This window comes from Theropithecus gelada, chromosome 13 (assembly GCF_003255815.1).
Source record: "Theropithecus gelada isolate Dixy chromosome 13, Tgel_1.0, whole genome shotgun sequence".
NCBI lineage: Eukaryota > Metazoa > Chordata > Mammalia > Primates > Cercopithecidae > Theropithecus > Theropithecus gelada.
In genome coordinates, this window is record NC_037681.1 from 23,062,344 (window position 1) to 23,085,051 (window position 22,708).

Below are 22,708 nucleotides of genomic sequence, written 5' to 3' on the forward strand. Positions count from 1 at the left end.
TTTTCAACTTCTTAGGAAATTATTTTATTTATCATCTAGAAATATATTTTTCTCTTCACCACTTGCAATGCAGATTTTAATTTTGCTGTTTTATTTTTCACGTTAAAACCATCTTCCTTGCTCTAATCAGCTCTGTTGTTATCTTTGCTTATTGACTTTGCAACACATCGGTCTAGTGTTAGGAGCCTGAGCCCTGGTAATGGCATGGATTCAGATCAGTGGTTCTCATTGGCCACAAACCCTGGGGAAAATCACTTCCCCTCACTGTTCTTCAGCTTCCTTGTCTGCACCTCAGGGAATATAACAGTACTTGCCTCAGCAGGCTGCTTGTGAGAACTGAGTGGGTTAATATATTAATATGTCTAATACCTAGAAACTATTTGCCATAAAGTAATCACTCAGTACATGTGAGGTATTTGCTATGGTTTGAATGTGTGTGGACCTGCAAAATTCATGTGTTGAAACAGGAACTCCCAGGTGATGGTATGAAGAGATGAGGCCTTTGGGGCAGTGATTAGGTCATGAGGGCTTCACCTTTGTTAATGGGATTAAAGCCTTTATTAAAGAGCTTCAGAGAGCTGCCTGGCACTTCTGTTGCTTCCGCCCTGTAAGGGCGCCACGAGAACACACCATCTTGGAAGCAGAAAGCAGTCGTCACCAGACACAAAATCTCCCAGTGTCTTGATCTTGGATTTTCCAGCCTCCAGAGCTGTGAGCAATAAATTTACATTCCTTTTACGTTACCCAGTCTCAGATGTTTTGTTATAGCTGCACAACCGAACTAAAAAGCATTATTATTTCTATTGCTATTATATGCAGAATGAAATTCTCCCCCATATATTAATTTTATTGAGAACAATAAACAGAAATACAGTTCATAAGAATAAACAAATAATAAGAGACTATTATAAACAATTATATACCAATAAATTGCATAACCTAGAATAAATGGATACATTGCCACCATGCAGTGTGTCACATTTATTTACACATACTCCCTACCAAGACTGAATCACGAAGAAGTGAAAAATCTGAACAGACTAGTCATGCACAAAGATATTGAATCAATAATCATAACTGTCCATCAAAGAAAAGCCCAGTACCTGATGAGTTAATGGATGAATTCTATCAAAGATTTAAGTTACTAATAACAAGCCTTCTCAATCTCTGAAAAACATTAAGACAATGACATGCTTACAAACTAATTTTAGAAGGCCAGCATTACTCTTATAGCAAAGCCAGATAAATAAAATACAAGAAAATTAATTACTGGCCAATATCCCTGGTGAGCATAAATGAAAAAATTACCAAGAAAATACTAGCAAATTGAATTCAACAGCACATTAAAAGGACCAGTCACCTTAATCAAGTGAGATTTATCCATGGGATGCAGGAATGTTTCAACATATGCAAGTCAATAAATGTGATACACTGGATTAACAGAATGAAGAAGAAAAAAATATGATCATCCCAACAGATGCACAAAAAAGTAGTTGGCAAAACTCAACAGTCTTTTATAATAAAAACTCTTAACAAATTAGATATAGAAGGAATGTACCTCAACACAGTAAAGGCCATATATGACAAACCCATATCTAACATATTATACTCAACAATGAAAAGTTGAAAGCTTTTCCTCTAAGATCAAGAACAAGACGAGGATGCCCACTCTCACCACTTCCATTCAAAGGAATTCACATCAGAAATCAGGAAGTTAAATTATCTTTGAGTTCAGATGACATAATCTTATAAATAGAAAACCACAAAGATTTCACCACAATGACTATTCAAAGTGTTGAAAAAGAGAAAACAACAAAAGTAAAAAGATTCCACCACAAAACTGTGAGAAATAGAAAACAAAATTAGTAAAGCCATATGATACAAAATAAATATAAAAAATCAGTAGTGTTTCTATAAATTAATAACAAACTATTCAAAAAAGAAATCAAGAAAATCCCATTTATAATAAATAAAAAATAGAATAAAACACTTATGAATAAACTTAACCAAGGCAGTAAAAGATCTGCACATTGAACACTAGGAAAGACTGATGAAAGAAATCAAAGAAGACACAGACGGAAAGGAAGATATCTTGTGTTCTTGGATTGGGAAAATTAATAATGTTAAGATGCCTACACTACTCAAAGCAATCTGTAGGTTCCATGCAATCCTTAGCAAAATCTCAGTGACATTTTTATAGAACTAGAAAAAAATTCCTAGAATTCACATGGAACCACAAAAGACCTCTAATCACCAAAACATTCTGAGCAAGAAGAATGAAGCTGGAGGCATTATGCTACCTGATCTCAAAATCTACCCCAAAGCTATAATAATTAAAAGAATATGATATGGGCACAAAAACAGACACATCAACCAATGGAACAGACTAGAGAGCCCATAAATAAATCTGTGCACTTATGGTCAAATAATATTTGACAAAGGTGACCAGAACCCACATTGGGGAAAGGACAGTCTCTTCAATAAATGATGTTAGAAAAACTGAACACCCATATGCAGAAGAATGAAACTGGACTCTGATTTCACCTTACAGACAAAAATTAATTCTAAATGGATTAAAGACTAAACTGTAAGACCAAAAACGGCAAAACTACTAGAAAAAAAATTGAGATAAGCTTTCTGGCATTGGTCTGGGTAAAGATCTTTCGGGTTTGATCCCGAAAGCACAGACAACAAAGCAAAAATAGACAAATGTGTTTACATTAAATTAAAATCTTCTGCACAGCAAAGGAAACAATCAACAGAGTGAAGAGACAGACTGCAGAATGGAAGAAAATATTTGTGGAACCATCCCTCTGATAAAGTTAATATTTAAAATACACAAGAAACTCAAAAAAGAAAAAATTCATACTAAGGAAACAATCCACCTGATTAAAAAATAGGCAAAGAACCTGAAAAGGCATTTCTCAAAATAAGGCTACAAATGGCCAACAAGTATATGAGAAAATGCTCAACATCACTAATCATCAGGGAAATGCAAATTAAGACCACAATAAAACATCACCCCGTACCTGTGGTTAGGATGCCTATTATCAAAAGGGCAAGAGGTAACAAGGATGTGGGAGGGTGTGGGGAAAGAGAATCTTGCATTGTTGATGGAAATGTAAATTAGTGCAGCAGCCATTATGGAATGCAGTATGGAAGCTCCTCAAAAAGTTAAAGTAGAGCTACCATATGATCCAGCAATTCACCTTCTGGTTATATATACAAACGAAATGGAATCAGTATGTCATAGACAGATTGAACTCCCACGCTCCCTGCAGAATTATTTACAACAGCCAAGATAAGGAATCCACCCAAGTGCCTATCAACAGGTGAATGGATAAAGAATATGTAGCATATACACACAATGGAATACTATTCAGCGTTAATACAATGGGGAAATCCTGTCATTTGTGACAATGTGGATGACCTAGGAGGACATTAAGCTAAGTAAAATAAGCCAGAAACAGAAAGACAAATCCCGCATGACCCGTTTTATAGAGAATCCAAAAAAATCAAACTCATAGAAGAGAGTAGAATGGTGGTTATCAGGGCAAAGGGAAATGCAGGGATGCATGGGGAGAGACGGGTCAAAGCATACAAAATTGTCATTGGGAGGAATAGCTGAGGAGATCTATTGTGCAACATGGTGATTATAGTTAATCATTAACTATATTAATTATATTAATATATTAACATGTATTGTATACTTGAAAATTGCTAAGAGTACATTTTCAGTGTTCCCAAGGTACATACACAAAGTATGTGAGGTAGTGGATATGGATTACCCTGATTTATTCATTCCACAATGTATACATATATTAAAACGTCATTTTGCACACCATACATATATTTCATTTTCATTTGTCAATAATGAAAACTAAAATTATTCTTTTTTTAAAAGAAAGATCCTAAACAATTTTCTAAATATCTTTATTTCAGGTTCAGAAGTAGTTTTCAGAGGCCTGCTGTTCCTCTGGGTCTTCTGCCTGATGGGCTCTCTTCCTGTTCAGCAACGTCCTTTAGGTCCCATGCTACTTATTTTTATTCGTGTTGTTTTCCTTTTTGAGAGTTTTTATTTTGCTTTAATTCTTCTTCAGGGAGAACTCAGTTGTCCAGGACTAGTGCCTGCCAGCTGCTGCGTGGTTACGTGAATAAGCCTTGGGTAGACTTGTTTCCCAGTCCTTAGCTAGGGCGCAGTGTGGTACGGAAGCGCCAGGCTCAGCCTCTGGTTCAAGCCTCTGTGCGCACTGAGGACACCGCCCCAATCCCCGGGACTCTACCCAGAATCCGGGCAAGATGGTGCCAGGGCGCACTCAATCCCCAGCATGCACTGCGACTGCCCGTAGTAGGAAGCGTAAACTACAATCCCCAGCATGCACTGCCCCAGGGCTGCGCCTGCCTGGCGCCACGGGCGTGAATGACAATCCCCAGCATGCACCGGAGTAGTGGGCGTGATCAACAACCCCCTGCATGCTGCGCGCGGCCTCCAGCCCTCACCTGTGCTCTGCTTGTTCTATGCATAGACAGCTCTTGAGGGTGCAGAGGGGCCTCTGAGGGGCGGGGGTGGGAGAGGCGGTGGGAGAAGACTATTCTGGCCACTAAAACAGCAGCACCGCTTCAACAGAAAAGATGCCTGCTTCTCTGGAGGGTAATGACTGAAATCAGGGTAATCCATATCCACTACCTCTGGAGGGTAATGCTCTGAAGCTGACTGTGCTGCTGCAGGCATGCAAACCCTCTGACAGTTTTAAAGAGAGCACGGCACGCATTTTAAGACATAGCTCCACCAGCCTTATGGCAAGTGGAATTCTTATATAATGCGGCAGTGTATGGACAGTCAATTTTTGTTTTAGGCGGAGTCACAGATTGTGTTCACTTTGCATCCAGAACAACTAGCCAGCGTCATTTCAATCTCTGGACGCCTTTAATTTGGGATGTGCGCATATGCATCTGTAATCTTGTGCATGTAAATGCAAGTGTGTGAGTACTTGCATTAAAAAAAAAAAGGGGGGGGGATTTCAAGACAGTGACAGCAGAGACTGAAGCCAAGCATAGGACCCTCCTGGCTGGGGCCCAGGTCAGTGACCAGGAGGTGGCTATGGTGCACGGCAAGGGCTACAAGCCCTTGTATATGCAAGCGTGTGTGAGTACGAGTGCTCAAGCGTGTGCATGTATGCATATCCCCTTCTCCGGGAGAGAATCTCCTCCCAGTGGTGACATTTTTTACAGAGAAGGTTTTTACACTAGCTAGCTGAGAGGCTGTGACTGCATCCACCCCCAGGCCTGAATGTCTGAACTACTAATCAGTATCCTCAGCCTGGCTCCTGCCTTCTGAGGATTTCCTCAGCCCACAGGCAGTTGCTCAAGCTGGGACTCAGTGCTGTCTCTGTTAAGTCTCTCCAAGCCTTGCAGAAAACTCCTGAGACCACCCAGAACACGGAGCCTGTGCTAGTCAGGAAGGCTTGGGCTTTAGGGAACTGCTGTACCCCAAACAGAGACAGCCTTCAGCTGCTTCTCTGAGACAGGCTGAGGCTCTGCACAGCTGGGAGTTGCCTGGAGGAGCAAGGGACAAGGTCGACCTGTTCTTCCTCCTTGCTCCCCAGGGTTCAGCAGGGCCACGGCATGCTTCCTGAGCTGTGTTCCTGTGGGTGCCTCCTCGGGGGTTATGTTTTTGCCCTTGATTTCAGTTTGTGTGTAAGGACAGAAGATGGAGTGCAGCAAACCTATGAAACCATCAAATCTGCTACGAGCTCTAAGTAAAGCAGAACTACAAGGAGACAAGGGGAGCAGGCAGCCAACAATTCTATCCAATGATGGAGAACAGCCCCAGTTTACCATGATCAGAACTAGACTTGTAGCCCTTGCCGTGCACCACAGCCACCTCCTGGTCACTGACCTGGGCCCCAGCCTGGAGGGTCCTATGCTTGGCTTCCGTCTCTGCTGTCACCATCTTGAAACCTTTTATTTTTTATTTTTTATTTTTGACACGGAGCTTCACTCTTGTTGCCCAGGCTGGAGTGCAATGGCGTGATCTCAGCTCATTGCAACCTCGGCCTCCCACATTCAAGTGATTCTCCTGCCTCAGCCGCCTCTTGAGTAGCTCGGATTACAGGTGTGCACCACCATGCCTGGTTAATTTTTTGCATTTTTAGTAGAGATGGGGTTTCACCATGTTGGCCAGGCTGGTCTTGAACTCCTGACCTCAGGTGATCCGCGTGCCTTCACTTCCCAAAGTGCTGGGATTACAGGCGTGAGCCACTGTGCCCGGCCCTTCACATTTTTGAGCAAGGGGCCACACATTTTTATTTTGCACTGATTCTTACAAATTTTGTAGCTACCAGCTGTCCTGACAGAAACTTCCTCCTGTGGGCCTCAGTGTTCTTCTTTGTAAGATGGGAAGATTGGAATAAAAAGTTTTCAAAGATATTTTTGCTTTTAAACTTTTTTGTCAAAAAAATATATATTTAGAACTTGAGACATAACCCATGTAATAGGATAATATTTCACATCCTTTCTTTTCTTTTTCCTTACGTTACTGCATCTTTTTCTTCACCTTTCTTGCTCTTTCTGCAGTGTCTCTGGGTCTCTGGAGGTGGGATAGGGGTTGTCTGAGGAATCTACCGTCCTAATTATCTGTAGGTGATTGTTTTGTCGCCCGGTAGGTCAAAGGGAAGGTGATTCTGATGCTTGGCATTTATCTGGGGGAATCCCTATTCTTCTTCCTATGCCCTCCTCGTCTGTGAAATGGTGATAGCAGTAGCACTACCTTAGAGGATGGTTATTAATGAGAAGCAAAAGTGAACACTTAACACAGGTTAGCTACTTATATTTTCATACATATTATTATTCGTATGTTTAGCTGCATCCCACTTCTTAAAGTGGTTACACACAGAGAGGCACATAGAGAGAAATCAAAGTAAAACACACACAACACACACATACATAATGGTACCATGGCCTTCTGCCTGGGGGCACGTTTTAGACGATGGTGCAGGAAAGAGGATCCCAGTGAGGGCAGGGGTCTTGCTAAGCTTTGGACACAGAGATCACGGTCAGGGAGGTAGAGGCAGCTGTGAGTGCCCAGGCACAGTCCACAAAGGTGGGAACAATGCAGAAAGAGAAAGTTCTAGAAACGACTCGTTAAGTCTTTGAGCAAACACTTATCTGAACATGTCTAGAGCAAAATTCCAGGACACAAAGCAAAACAACTGCCTGAGAGCTGTGAGGTGAAAGATTCCCCAAGCTCATAGGGAGGGGAGGCATTTGAATTTTATTCAGTCCCAGGACATGGACCTCATGCTCATGGGACCATCAGGATTATCAGCGAAGACACAAGAATATCAAATATTTCCTCCAGTGTGGCTACATTAGATCTAGAGTAAGGACTGCTATCTTCCCACCATAATAAAGATTAAAAAACAAACTTAGAATTGATTAACCGTACCTAAAAGTAACATAACTGTCTATTAGAACAAACTTCAACATTCTTGAAAGGAAGAAGACCAGAGCCAACTCTCAATACTGTGGCTTTCACAGCATCTGGCAGTCAATCGAATAGTACTAGGCAGGTAGAGAAGCTGTAACTGTTAAGCAGATCCAGGAGGAAAGTGGGTCAATAAAAACAGACCAAGAAATAACAGATATAGTGGAATTAGCAGACACAGACATTGAAACAGCTATTATAAACCATAAATCTTGCTCTGGTATTAAAAAAAAACCATGATAAGCAAAGAAATGTAAGTCCTAAAAATGACCATCTGTACATCAAAGGATGCTACGAACACAGTGAAAACACAACCCACAGAATGGAAAGCTATGTGCAAATCCTATATCTGATTTAGGATTAATATCCATAATATATAAAGAACTTTACAACTCAACAACAACAACAAAAGACACAACCCATTTGAAAAATGAGGAGAGAACTTTAATAGACATTTCTCCAAAGAAGATGTATGAATGGTCAATAATCACATAAAAAGATGCTCCATGTCACTCATTATTAAAGAAATGCAAAGTAAAACTACAATGAGATCCCACTTGACACTAATTAGGATGGTTACAATTTTTTTAAGTGTCAGCAAAGATATGGAGAAACTGAATCACTTGTGAATTTCTGCTGGGAATATAAAGTTGTGCAGCCACAGTGAAAAACAGTATGGTGGTTTCTCAAAAAGTTAAACATAGAATCCTGTGATCCAGTAATTCCCCTCTTAGCGATGCACTCAAAAGAATTGAAAGAAGAGATACAAACAGATATTTGTATACCCATGTTAACGGCAACAATATTCACAATAGCCAAAAGGTGAAATCAACAAAAGTATCCATCAACAAACGAGAGAATAAAGGGAATGCTATCTGTACATAACAATATGATATGATTTAGCCTGAAGAAGGAAGGAAATTCTGACACCTGCCACAATATACATGAATAATGAAGACGTTATGCTAAGTGAAATAGGTCAGACAAAATGGACAGATACTGTGTAATTCAGTCATATGAGGTATCTTGAGTAATCAAATCCATAGAGACGGAAAGTGAAATCGTGGTCACCAGAGGCTGAGGGCCGCAGGAAGGGGGAATTACTGCTGAACAAGTACAGAGTTATAGTAAGACAAGACAAAATAGGTCCTGGAAATGGATGGTGACGTACTATATGCTTAAAAATGGTGAAAATGGTAAATTTTACATTATCTATACTTTACCATAATAAAACAACTGCAGGAAAAAATCTAATGGAACTTCTAGCGATGAACATGACAATGTCTGATTAAAAACAACAACAATAACCTGCAATTAACAGCCAATTAGACAATGCAGAAGAAAACAGTAGTGCATTTAGGATGTAAGAATGGAAACAACAAAATAAAGCTGAGAGAGAGAGAAAGAAAACCCGGGGCAAAAAAGAGAGGAGTCTAAGAGTCAGCATAGATAAATTATTTCAAAAAGTTATGGCCAGAAATTTTATAAATGTGATGCAAGAAGCTCACTGGACCATGAAGTTGGAAAACACAGAGGCAAACCAAAGAGCATCACAACGAGACATTTGAAAACTACGAATAAACTGAAAATCGTTAAAATAGCCAGAACAAAAGCCACTTTACTTAGAGAGGAACAACAACAGAAAAGACAACAGGCTGCTCAGAAACCAAGAAAGCCAGAAAACAGCTGGACAGCATCTTTAACAAACTGAGAAAATAAATTCCACGTAAAATTCTGTATCGAGTATAGAAGTATCCTTTTCAAAATGAACAAGAGAAAAAGAATTTTATCAGCTGAAGAGAAAGTAAAAGAATTCATTGCAAGCAGGCCTGTGCTACAAGAAATTCTACAGGAGGAGTTTGGTGTGGGAGAGAATGACATCAGTTGGAAAATTGGACAGAGAGATATAAAATACATAAGAATAAAATGAACAAGATGAGGAGAAACCGTATGAAGAAAACCACTAAACTAAGGAACATGAAAGGACACAAGTAAACTGAACAACGTTCTATGTTCTCTAACAGTAATGCACAGCACTATAAAATTATGTCTCTCCAAATTAATTTATACATTTAAATATCTTTAGTGAAAGATTACAATTGGGTTAAAAATTCAAACTATGCCTAAAGTTCATTAGAAAAAAATAAATGACTATATTATGGAAAATATTTTTCTTAACATTATAAAAAATGTATAAAGCTACAATAATTAAAGAAACATTTTACTGGAGCTAGAAAACTGCCTCATAATGGAAAAGAGTGGAAAGTACAAGAACAGAGCTGATTTATGTTACAGTGTAGCATAAGGGTAGAGTGGTCCTACCCTTAAAAATCAGCAGGGAATGATGGCTTAATATGTTAAAATTAATGAATGGCCACATGTAAGAGTAATTATCTCGAAAACTTTCAGAGACAAGTTATACAACAGATATCAGGAGCCTTCAAATGTATATATGCTATGGCTCATAAACTCTACTTCTAGAAGTTTACCCATGTAGAAATGTCAAATGAGAGATTCAATCTGCCCATATAAGAAAGCTATGAACTTTACGTTCATAATTGTGAAAAATGGGAACAACATAAGTATCCTATGGTGGGGGGCTGGTTGAATAATTCTAGTACAATAGAGTGTTAAGTATAGGGTTTTTGTATTTATCATGTATAAACCATGAACATATTTTATTTAATTTTATTTTTTATTTATTTATTTATTTATTTATTTATTTATTTATTTAGAGATAGCATCTCACTCTGTTTCCCAGGCTGGAGTGCAGTGGTTCAATCACAGCTCACTGCAGCCTTGACCTCCTGGGCTCCAATGATCCTCCCATTTCAGCCTCCCCAGTAGCTAGTACTACAGGAGTACACCACCATGGCTGGCTAATTTTTTGTTGTTTGTTTGTTTGTTTTGTAGATACTGGGTTTCACCATGTTGCCCAGGCTGGTCTCAAACTCCTGAGCTCAAGCAATCCACCTGCTTTAGCTTCCCAAAGTACTAGGATTACAGGTGTGAGCCACCACACCTGGCCACGACCATAATTTCATACCATCAAATATACATATACAATATATTTTTTGAAAACCCGTGACTCAGTTTGTTGAGCAAGTCCTCTGTGCCAAGCAATAAGCCAAGTGCCAGAAATGCTCATAAATAAGAGGAGGTGTTTATGACATATGCTTGAAAAACTCACGTGGTGAAAGGGCAGTCACAGGGAGATGAAGTATGTTATGGCAAGTGCCACCGTGTAGATAGGGTGAGAGCACTGTGACCATCCCTGAAGACATGAGGAGCTACTGTGGACTGAACGTCTACTGCAGCCAGACACTCTACCTGCATCACCTTTGTTAATCACACAGGTCCACAAGGGCACAGCAGGCAAGTTCACGGGGATAAACGGGGCTGTGGGACATGTCCAGTGTCCAACCGGAGGAGCTGGAGGAGGAGAGGCTGAGGTTTCCATAACACTGATGGCCCTCTGTCCTCTCTCCTCCTCCTGGCACAGCACTCTGCCTCCCCTGCTGCCCCTGGGATTTCCCTGCTTCAAACGCAGAATAATGCCTGGAAACATTATAAGTCATCATCTTGGATTTGTTTTTGTTTGTTTGTTTGTTTGCTTTTGTCTGTTGTCCCCTTTCAATAGATGTGAAAGACGCTAAATTCTAAACAATTGTATTTCAAGGTACATCTCTTTCATACTTGGACTGTGTCACCATTACCGGGGAAGAGGACATGCTGACATCCTGGAATTGCCTGTAGTACTTGGACCATCGACTCTGAGACCCTTGTGCTTAAGGAACTGATCTCCTTTGAGGGAAAGCAAGGATGACAAATGGGTGTCCAGTTGACAGGGACATTCCTAGTTTCAAAGCTCTGTCCCCAGGGACAGGTCATGCTCACGGAACTTTCTGAGAACATTCTTGCTGTCTATACAAGTTCTTCCAATGCAAGTAGACTCAACCACAAGGCACCCGAAACAGGCTTTTGTGGGCTCACCTGTGTGTTGTTCTATGCTCCTGTGCTCTGACGTGTATGTTTGCTTTGTTGCCAAGGAAATTACACATTGAAGTATAAATGTTTGGAAGTCATTATGCTCGGGAACTTAGACACACTGAAATCAGTTTTCCAAAGGATCTTTCATAGAACAAAAGTAGCATAACATCATACCTCTAAACAAACAGATAAACAATGCATAATAATTTTTTCATAGTTATTCACATATAGTTTGTATGGATATTACCAGAGTTGTAAACTTCTTCAGGCCAGTATATAGAGTCCTCGTCTTTTATTTTTTTTTAATTTTTTGACTGTAAAATAATGTTTAAAAAAAAAAGAAATTGGCTAGGTGTCGTGGGGGCACTACCTATTAAATGCTATGTGGGTTTTTTGCAACGATCTTCATAGCTATGAGCCCTCTTTTTTCTGTAAAATGAAAATAAGAAGCTATAGCTCAGAGGGTTTAGTGAGATATATGTGGAGCATTTGGGCCAATATTTTCAATAATGGTACAACATGCTGAAGATGGTTTGTACCAGCTCACAAGAACTGATTTTCAGACATTTTTGTGAGCTATTCTTTCTTTTTTAAGAGGGAGTCTCACTAATGTTGCCCAGGTTGGAGTGCAATGGCACAATCTCAGCTCACTGCAACCTCTGCCTCCCAGGCTCAAATGATTCTCCTGCCTCAGCCTCCCTCGTAGCGGGGATTACTGGTGCACGCCACCATGCCTAGCTAATATTTGTATTTTTAGTAGAGACAGGGGTTTCACCATGTTGGTCAGGCTGGTCTTGAACTCCTGACCTCAGGCGATCCGCCCACCTCAGCCTCCCAAAGTGCTGGAATTACAGGCATGAGCCACTGTGCCCAGCCTTGAGCTGTTCTTAAATATTGTCATTACTAAAAATTAAGTTATAAAAACTTACGATCAAATAAATTAGAGTTAAAGCAAAAATAGTAAAAATGAGAACTACCTGGGCTTTTGCTTCCTGATTATTGCACTGTACTGTACTGTGCCCCATCCCTTTGAGGTCACTTTGCACCTGCTGCATCTGCACAGTGGGACCCTGCAGCACAGTGAGCTGGTGCAGAGGCCTCTCCAGTGCTCACCCAGTGACGCCCTGCAGCACAGTGAGCTGGTGCAGAGGCCTCTCCAGTGCTCACCCAGTGACGCCCTGCAGCACAGTGAGCTGGTGCAGGCCTCTCCAGTGGTCATCCAGTGATACCCTGCAGCACAGTGAGCTGGTGCAGAGGCCTCTCCAAGTGCTCATCCAGGGATGCCCTGCAGCACAGTGAGCTGGTGCAGAGGCCTCTCCAGTGCTAATCCAGTGACGCCCAGCAGCACAGTGAGCTGGTGCAGAGGCCTCTCCAGTGCTCACCCAGTGACGCCCTGCAGCACAGTGAGCTGGTGCAGGCATCTCCAGTGCTCATCCAGGGATGCCATGTTGGCAACTGGGAACTGGACACAGTGAGAGAAATTTCACCATAGACATTGGCATGCTCATGTATCAGGGTTTGATACAGTGTTTTGTTGATTGCCCAGATTTATGATGGAGAAAAATATTAGTAATGCAGATTACACTTAAACCTATGGGATATCTGCAGCCATCACATTGTGAACAGCACAAAAACCGAGGAAGTATTCTTCCAGTATCCAAAAACTATTATCTGACTTAGCAAAGAAGCCACACATACCACTGACGAATGTGTGAAGTTCTGGCACGCATCTCCACCAACCCCCTCCATCTGACTGTGTATCCATTATATCAAGGAGAATGTTAACTGGCATTGATGTTTCAACTGCATCAGTTTACAAATGGGAAACCATAATTTGGCTATGGTTCAAGAGTTGTTTTTTCAGTAGACTCTGTTGCTTTAGAGAATTTTTAAGTTTACAGCAAAATTGAGTAGATACGAAATTTTTCCTTATAGTATCCTCACCCCTATACCTGCAAAGCCTCCAGCATTATTAACATTCCCCACCAGAGTAGTACATTTGTTACAACTGATGAGGAGTTTTGAAAAAAAATTTTTTAAACATTTAATGAAAATCACTTTTGTACAAAATTTATAGAAGAGAGTACTGTGTATTTATTATTATTTGTAAATATGATGTGTCACATCCTTATTATCATTAAAACTAATAATAACTGTGTTCATGTACATTGGCACATATGCATTAATACATTAATACATTAATGTTTTTGTGGACATCCAGTTGTTCAGCAATCACCAGCACACCATCCTATCTGGCGGCACCTCCGGGAGTGGGAGAGCAGAAAGTCCTAGGCTACTATGAGCCAGTTCTCCAGGCCTGGAAGTGATACCAAAGGCATCCAAGCAGTAATTGATCTTACGGTAAAGTTGAGGCCAATGGAAATCTCTACAAGCATATGGAACTACTTTAAATCATCCTTTGAGTCCTGGAAAGACCTAGCTTTCCTGGGTTTGGTGGTGGTGGTAGTGGTTGGTTGGCTGGATGGTTGGCTGGTTGGTTGGTTGGATGGCTGGCTGGTTTTAGCAAAGTTGTAACACATGTCACCATTGTTCATCTCCAGCAATAAAGGAGCAGAAAGTCCCCACAAGACATTAATCTGTTTCATGCCAACCATGCATTTGCTCATGCATTTCTCACTCCCTAGAATGCTCTTCCACTTGCTCCTTCCCTGTACAGTATTTCCTTACTTAGTAAGACTCAGCCCAGTCACCAAATTCTTCAGGAAGTTATCACTGGTCAGATTTCTCTTCTCTTAACTTTCTTGGTACCTGAATGTAACACTTACCATGTTGTATTTTATTTAGCAGATTCCAAAATTGACTATACTATCCTTAGGGACAGGAAGAGAATTGCTCATCTCTGCTAATAGCTAACTAATAGCAGTTTCCTATTGAATTGAGTAGTGGGATGTACAGAAGATCATCCCAAGGCTGTACCCTTCCTTAGCGATTCAATGCCGATGTCATGGCCCCACTGAATGAAAGAGTCACGTAGAGAAAACAGTCTGGATGCTTTGCTGCACAAGTGAAAATGTAGGAGTCATACTTAAGTTGGGATTCTTATAGCCAGGGCAGTATATGGGATTCAGCTGGGTTCCTCCATGGTCTATGGAATCTGGAATCGAGATATATCTGAAAATCAGTGTCAGAAATACTTCAGAGACTGAGAACCAAAATATCCAAAAAATTGTTCAGCCTTACAGTTTGAAATGAAGTCTAGTATAAAAGAAACCCCGTGTGCACATGAAAGTAAAAAATCTAGCTTGTAGAAATTTCCTGAGGCAGATGTGAGTGTCACCCGTGGGAAGTGAGGCAGCACTTATGGTCACTAAGCTACACAACCAGAGTAAGAGATCCACTGCTGTAAAAATAACCTTTTATTCCTGTTTGATGAAGGATAACGTAGACAAAAACAGGCACAAATGACCAAGTGCACAGCTTCCTAAGCTCTTACAACATTGAGCACACCCAAGTAACCACTACCCACTCAAGATACAGGAAAATACCAATGTCCAAGAAACCTCCACTGTGCCCCTTCCAAGTCAGTTGCATGTCAGCGGAGGCACCATCCTGCCATTCATCACTGTGGATTAGCTGTGGGCTCTGCTGTGCCTGGTTGCTTTCACACAATTGTGTTTGTGACATTCATTGATGTTTTTGCATGCAGCCTCAGTTTGGTATTACTCCCTGCTCTGTAGCATTTGGGAATCCAAAATATTTGAGACAGATCTCAATTATTTTGAAAGCTTATTTTGCCAAGGTTAAAGCATGCCTGTGACACAGCCTCCGGAGGTCCTGACAACATGTGCCCAAGGTGGTTGGGGCACAGCTTTCGTTTATACATTTTAGGGAGACATGAGACATCAATCAATATGTGTATGATGTACATTGATTTGGTCCAGAAAGGCAGACGTAGAGTCAGGGGATTCCGGTTCCTAAGTAGATAAGAGACAAAAGGTTGCATTCATTTGAGTCCTTGATCAGCCTTTCACTAAATACACAATTTGGTCTGGCTCGGTAAATCTGAATTTTTACATAAACAATAGGGCAGAGGAAGCCATCAGATATGCATTAGTCTCAGGTGAGTGGAGGATGCCTTTCTGTCCTGCACCTGTGAAGATAAGCTGTCAGGTTACATTGCCAGGGTGAAATTCAACAGAACTGTTTTAGGTAAGGATCTGGAGGCCCACAGGGAATTTCCTTACTGGCAAATTGTGAGGGAGGTATGTAGCTTTTTAAATCTTTGTAGTTACCATATTTAGAAATAAAATGGAAGGCAGGTTTGCCTAACATAATTCCCAGTTTGACTTAGTGATCTGGGGGTCCCAACATTTATTTTCATTTCACGCATTTCACTATATAACTATATAACCAGCTCTCATCCATGCTACCCTTGATGGACACTTGATAGGCTGTTTTTAATTCGGGGCTATTAGGAATGGTATTGCCATGACTATTCTTGCACAGATCTTTTGGAGCACATATTTTGGAATAGATATTTAGAAGTGAAATTACTAGGTCAAAAGGTAAGTGTGTATTCCACTATAGTAGGTGCTGCTAATCCATGTTCCAAAGGAGTTGTCCCAACTTTAATTCCACCTCCCATACATGAGAACTCCTGTGGCTCCACATCCTTGTGAGCACTTAGTACTGTCAAGTTTTTAGCCCATTCTAGTGCACACATGCAAGTAATGATGCTGAGCATACAATTTATAAGTTTATAGGCCATTGGATACCATCTTTTATAAAGTGACTTATCAAGAATTTACCCATTATTATTGTAGAAGTTATTTAAATATTCTGGTTTGTGAGTAGATATATGTATCGTAAAACCTTATCCTACTTTGTGGCTTGCATTTTAACTCTCCTAATGGTACGTTTTGATGAGCAGAAGTTCTTCCACTTAGTAAAATAATTTTTTTTTAGCCTTAAAGTTAATGCTGCTTGGCTTCGTTTAAGGACTATTTCTAATACTACAACTTCATAAAGATATTTTTCCACTGTGTCTAGTAGAAGTTTCGGTGCTTTATGATTTACTTTTAAGTTTATGGCCCATTTGAAACTGAGTTTCTTGTGTATGCTATGAAGTGGGAATCAAGGTTAACTTCATTTCCATATGAATGTTCAATTAATCTGGTGCAATTTTTTTAAAGCCCATTTTACCCATGCAGAAGAATGGTAATTTTGTTGTGAATTCGTTGATCATACTATGTCAGTTTGTCTCTGGACTCTCTATACTGCTTTTTCAAAATTTATTTTTATATGCGTCTGTCACTATCACACTGTTTATATTACTGTAGTTTTATAATAAGTCCTGAAATCTAAGTCACCAAATGTTTTTTTCTTTTTGAAATTGTTTCAGCTATTTATTACCCTTGGCATTTCCATAGATATTTAAGTATCGGGTTGTTGGTTTCCACAAAAAATTGTTGAGGTTTTGATGAGAATTGCATTGAATTCATTGACAAATTGACGGGGAACTGACACTATTATAACATTGAGTATTCCAGTCAAAGAACATGGTGTATTTCTCCTTAGGTCTGAAGAAGCTAGCCTGGTCCCCAGCCTTGCATTTCTTGGATAACCCCAACTTGGTCATCATTGCATTGTTTTTATACATCACTAGATTCAACATTCTAATATTTTTGTTACACATTTTACAAAAATGCTCATGAGAAAGAGTGATCTGTAATTTTCCTTATTTGTATTGTTATTATCAGGTTTGGTATCAAGGTTATGCTGGTCTCATACAATAAATTTGGAAGTCCTCCCGTTTTTTGTATTCTTTGGAAGATCTTGTGCAAAACTGGCATATTTTCCCTTAAATTGTTACAAAACATAATTACCCAAATTATTTGAGGCTAGAGACTTATTTGTGTAAAAGTTCTACATTGCAGATTTAATTTTGTTATAGACATAGGACAATTTAGATTTCCTGTTTTGTCTAGTGTCAATGTTGGTAAGTAGTGTTTTGGTAGAAATTTTTCTATTTTTATACCATTTACATTTATTGGCATAAAGTTGCTCTTAGTCATTATAATATCCTAGGATTTAAGATGTATTTTTTCTAAGCAGCATAGAAAGTATTTACCCATTTTTTGTAGTCTTACCCTGTAAGTTAAGAGTATGTAACCCACTTGTGCATAATGTAATTAATCATTCATGTGGGATCTTTATCAGTCTCAGCCCTCAGTCAACCTAGAAAGAGAAACCATGTAGTAAGTTGAAGAAGGAAGTTTAATATAAATTATGATTAACTACAACAGAGGATGGTGGTAACAAGTAACAAGAATGCTAAGGAATGTAGAAATACAGCAGCCATTACCTTGAGGGCTGAGTGTCCCAGAAAGGTCTCTGCCCCTCACCTGCCCCAGGGTGAGATCCAGAGCCTATAGATGCCAATGGGACTCACTGGATGTCAGAGGGGTGACTGCAGTGCTGTAGTGGAAATCTGCCTCCTGGGTCTTGCCAGAAATCCTGGGGTGCTGGAGAAAGCTGTTGCATGAGAGGTGTCTCTCCAAAAGCCGCCTTCTGTGAAACCATCTGAGATAGGGTGCTGTGTGGAACCACTGGCTTTTGCATGAACCACCATGGAGCCTGGGGCTGGGGAAGCTGACATCTGCAGGAGCTGAGTCCCAGAGGAACTGCACAGCTGGAAAAACCTGGTGTCCGAGGAGCTCCCATCTCGATGAACCTAGAGCCCGAGAGGCTACACATCCGCAGGAGCCTGATGTCAGAGACGCCACACATCTAGAGGGACCTGCTGCCGCAGAACCTGCACCTCTCGAGGGGTCCGCCAAGTGAGCACACCAGAACCAGGAAGCGACACTCTTTTCTCCTGCAGTGTCTCTGCAGCCGTCTATTTGCAAAACCTGACTTCGTGCCAGACGGCAAGGTAAAAAAATCTTTAAAAGGCCCAGACCCTTTTTCACAAACCAGGCTAAAAACCTGGATTTAGAGCCCAAAAGTAATAAACGGATAACAGCACAGAATCACTTATATCTGTTCTGATAATATTATTCCGTTAATAAATATGCTCTTTTGCATTTAATATAATTAATAATTCATTTGGGACTCATAGCTACCATCTTACTTTTTTAAAAAATTTTACTTTAAGTTCTGGGATACATGTGCAGAACATGCAGGTTTGTTGCGTAGGTATACATGTGCCATGGTGGTTTGCTGCACCCACCAACCCGTCATCTACATTTTAAGCCCTGCATGCATTACGTATTTGTCCTAATGATCTCCCTCCCCTGACTGCCCCCCGACAGACCCCAGTGATGTTCCCCTCTCTGTGTCCATGTGTTCTCATTGTTCAGCTCCCACTTATGAGTGAGAACATGCGGTGTTTGGTTTTCTGTTCTTGTGTTAGTTTGCTGAGAATGATGGTTTCCAGCTTCATCCATGTCCCTATAAAGGACATGTTGTTCTATATTTTTATCTACTTAATGTTTCTTTTCTCTACTTGTTACCTACTTTTGATTGAAGCAAGTGTTTTCAAACTTTTTACCTGTATTAATTTATTAACTTTATAAACAGTTCTGATTCTGATTAGGATTACAAACTCAATATTATTAAATGTACCCTTTATGAATTATAGTGTAATGCAAATTAATACTATTTATTCCTCAATCAAATAACCTTAGAAGATATAATTTCTGTTATCACTGTTATTATTGTTATGCATTTTTAATCTCCATGTATTTTAGACTACAGCACGTATTATTACTATTGTACTGTGAATATTTATATTTACATATATATTTCTTATTTACTATTTTTCTCACTTTATTCCTGGATTTCTGTGTTTCTCTCTGGGATCATTTTCTTTCTTCTTAAGCAATTTTCCTTTTAATATTTATTTTTGTGTATCTTCTGGCAATACAAGCTTTCAGCTTTTGCTTGGGGTGGAAGTGTATTCTGACTTCACTTGTGAAGGACGTTTTCTTCAGGCAGAACTCTAGGTTGCCAGTTACTTTCTTCCAGAGCTTTAAGGAGTCATTCTGTTGTCTTCCAGCTCCCGTTGCTTCTGCTGAAATGTCAACTACTAGAATCTGTGTTCCTCCATTGCAGGTAGTAGTTACTTTGTTCTCCTCATCTTGGGATTTCAGCAGTTGTCCTTACCATGTGTCATCATAATGGTCTTAGCTGTGCTGCTTGGGGTTCCTAGTTCTTTGTGCATCAATGACTTGAGTTTGACCATCAGTTTAAGAAAATTCTCTACATTATCTCTCTCCTTTTTTTTTTTTTTCTCTCGGACAGAGCCTCACTCTAACACCCAGGTTGGAGTGCAGTGGCGCAATCTCAGCCCACTGCAACCTATGCCTCCCGGGTTCAAGAGATTCTCGTGCCTCAGCCTCACGAGTAGCTGAGATTACAGGCTCCTACCACTATGCCCAGCTAATTTTTGTATTTTTAGTAGAGACAGGGTTTCCCCATGTTGGCCAGGCTGATCTAGAACTCCTGGCCTCATGAGATCCGCCTGCCTCAGCCTCCCAAAGTGCTGGGATTACAGGCGTGAGGCACCACGCCCAGCTCAGCATTATCTCTCTAATTCTCCTTTCCACCTCTGTCTTACTTCCCGTGCAGGTATTCCAACCACAGCTAAACCTTCCACCTGTTCCACACGCCTGGCGCTTGTCCTGTGTTTTCCTTCCCTATGCTTAGGCCGAGTTGTTTTCTATGAACTCATTATCCCATAATCCAATCCTGTCTTCCAGGTTGCTTTTAAAATTAACAATTAAGTTCTTAGTTTCAATGACTGAAAGTTTACTGATGAAATCATTAGTTGACTTCCTTTGTAGATCTACGTTTTCTGATAAAATTTCTCATCTGTGCTTGACGGTATTAATCAGAGCTACTTAAGTCCAGGGGTGTGACCCCGACAGAGGGATCACACTGGGAGGCTGAGGCAGGAGAATCTGAAGCTCTTTTTCTATTTTCCGCTTTCTCGGTTGCATCTGGCGATCCTCTGTAAAATGCTGCGTGTTTTGCATGGAATCTTCGGCGGCTCTGCATGATGCTGTCTGCTCCGGATAAGGCTGCACCCTTCCTCTGACATCCACGCTGAGGGAGGGTTCTCCTTAGTCTGTGGCTACCATGCGGTTCTTGTTTATTTGCGTGTTTTGTTTTCTCGGTGCCGTTTTTTGCAAGGCTTTCTATTAGTCTCATTTTCCTTTCTAGGACGCCCCCTCAAGGTCCTAACCTAAAGCACGGACTATTTGCTAACGCCTACATGGCCTTTAAACTCTAACTCGGCCCCATCAAATAAAAAGTTCCAAACACCAGGGCTTTGTGCTTATTTTCTTAGAATCTTCCCCCCTTCATCCTAATAATGTAGTAAATGCTTTAACGGGGAAATCAAAGGTTTATGACAGAGCACTCTTATTGTGGACTCAATGCTTATTTCTCCCCAAAAGTTATACGTTGAATTTTTTTTCATTTCTTTTTTTTTTTGTTTTTTTTTTAGACAGAATTTCACTCTTGTCGCCCAGGCTGGAGTGCAATGGTGTGATCTCGGCTCACTGCAACCTCTGCCTCCCAGGTTCAAGCGATTCTCCCGCCTCAGCCACCGGAGTAGCTGAGATTACAGGTATCCACCACCACGCCGGGCTAATGTTTTGTATTTTTAGTAGAGACAGGGTTTCTCTATTTTGGTCAGGCTAGTCTCGAACTCCTGACCTCAGGCGATCCACTCTCCTCTGCCTCCCAAAGTGCTGGGATTACAGGCCTGAGCTATGCGCCCGGACTATACGTCGAAGTTTTAACCCCCAATATGATTGTATTTGGAGATGGAATCTTTGGGAGATAAATGGGTTTAAATAAGATGGTGAGGGTGGGGTCCCTATGATAGGATTAGTGCCCTTAGAAGAAGAGGAACAGACACCAGGGCTCTCTCTGCTTGGCGAGGTTGCAACAAGACAGAGGATATCTGTGAGCCAAGGAGATGCCCTCGCCAGGAACCAACCACGCTGCACCCTGATCTCGGACTCCCAGCCTCCATACTGTGACAAAGCAGATGTCTGTTGCTTAAAGGCCACTAGTCTATGGTATTTGGTTATGGCATCCTGAGATGCCTAAGACACCCCTGTACCTCCCTTTTCTCTGGGATCCTCGTTCCTTAAGTCTCATCGCATGCATGGGATTAGCAAACTCCTTGCTGGCTTCACTGACTCCCAGTCAGTGCCTGGCAGGTTTCTTGGGCTCTCTCCCAGCACAGAGGAAGGCAACATCTCACTTCTAGGTGGCTCCTTCTGTCTGGGATCCTGACTTCTCCAGTCTTGACTGCTTGGGCAGCTTGCTGATGTCTTCAAACACACTTTTTAAAAATCTGACCTTTCTGCATGTTCTCAATGAAGCATTAATGTATGTCTGGCTTCTCCATCTTAGTGGGAAACTGGGCGGTCCCACTGCCCCAGTATTGATCCAAATAAGGGGGAAAATATGAAACCTGTGATTCACCAGTTGCCTGCTCCCAGTCCTTAAATGACGCTCCTGGTGCTACCAGTCCTTGGATGACGCTCCCAGTGCCCCTAGTCCATGGATGATGCTCTCAGTGCTCTCAGTCCATGGATGGCACTCCTAGTGCTCCCAGTCCTAAGATGATGCTCCTAGTGCTCCTAGTCCTTGGATAACGTTCCTGGTGCTCCCAGTCTGTGGATGACACTGCCAGTGCTCCCAGTCTTTGGATGAGACTCCTAGTGGTCTCAGTCGATGGATGATGCTTTTAGTGCTCCCAGTCCTTGGATAACGTTCCTGGTGCTCCCAGTCCTTGGATGACGCTCCCAGTGCCCCTAGTCCATGGATGACGCTCTCAGTGCTCTCAGTCCATGGATGGCACTCCTAGTGCTCCCAGTCCATGAATGATGCTCCTAGTGCTCCCAGTCATTGGATGGCATTCTAGTGCTCCCAGCCTTTGTATGACACTCCTAGTGCCCCCAGTCCTAAGATGATGCTCCTAGTGCTCCTAGTCCTTGGATAATGTTCCTGGTGCTCCCAGTCCTTGGATAATGTTCCTGGTGCTCCCAGTCCTTGGATAATGTTCCTGGTGCTCCCAGTCTTTGGATGAGACTCCGAGTGCTCCTAGCCCATGGATAATGTTCCTGGTGCTCCCAGTCCTTGGATGATGTTTCTAGCTGACCCTTGTTCTATTCTTTGAATTCATGATGTAATCTCAGGAATTTTGTCAACACATAGCTCTAGAGGTTCACGTAGTATTAAACCTATCTG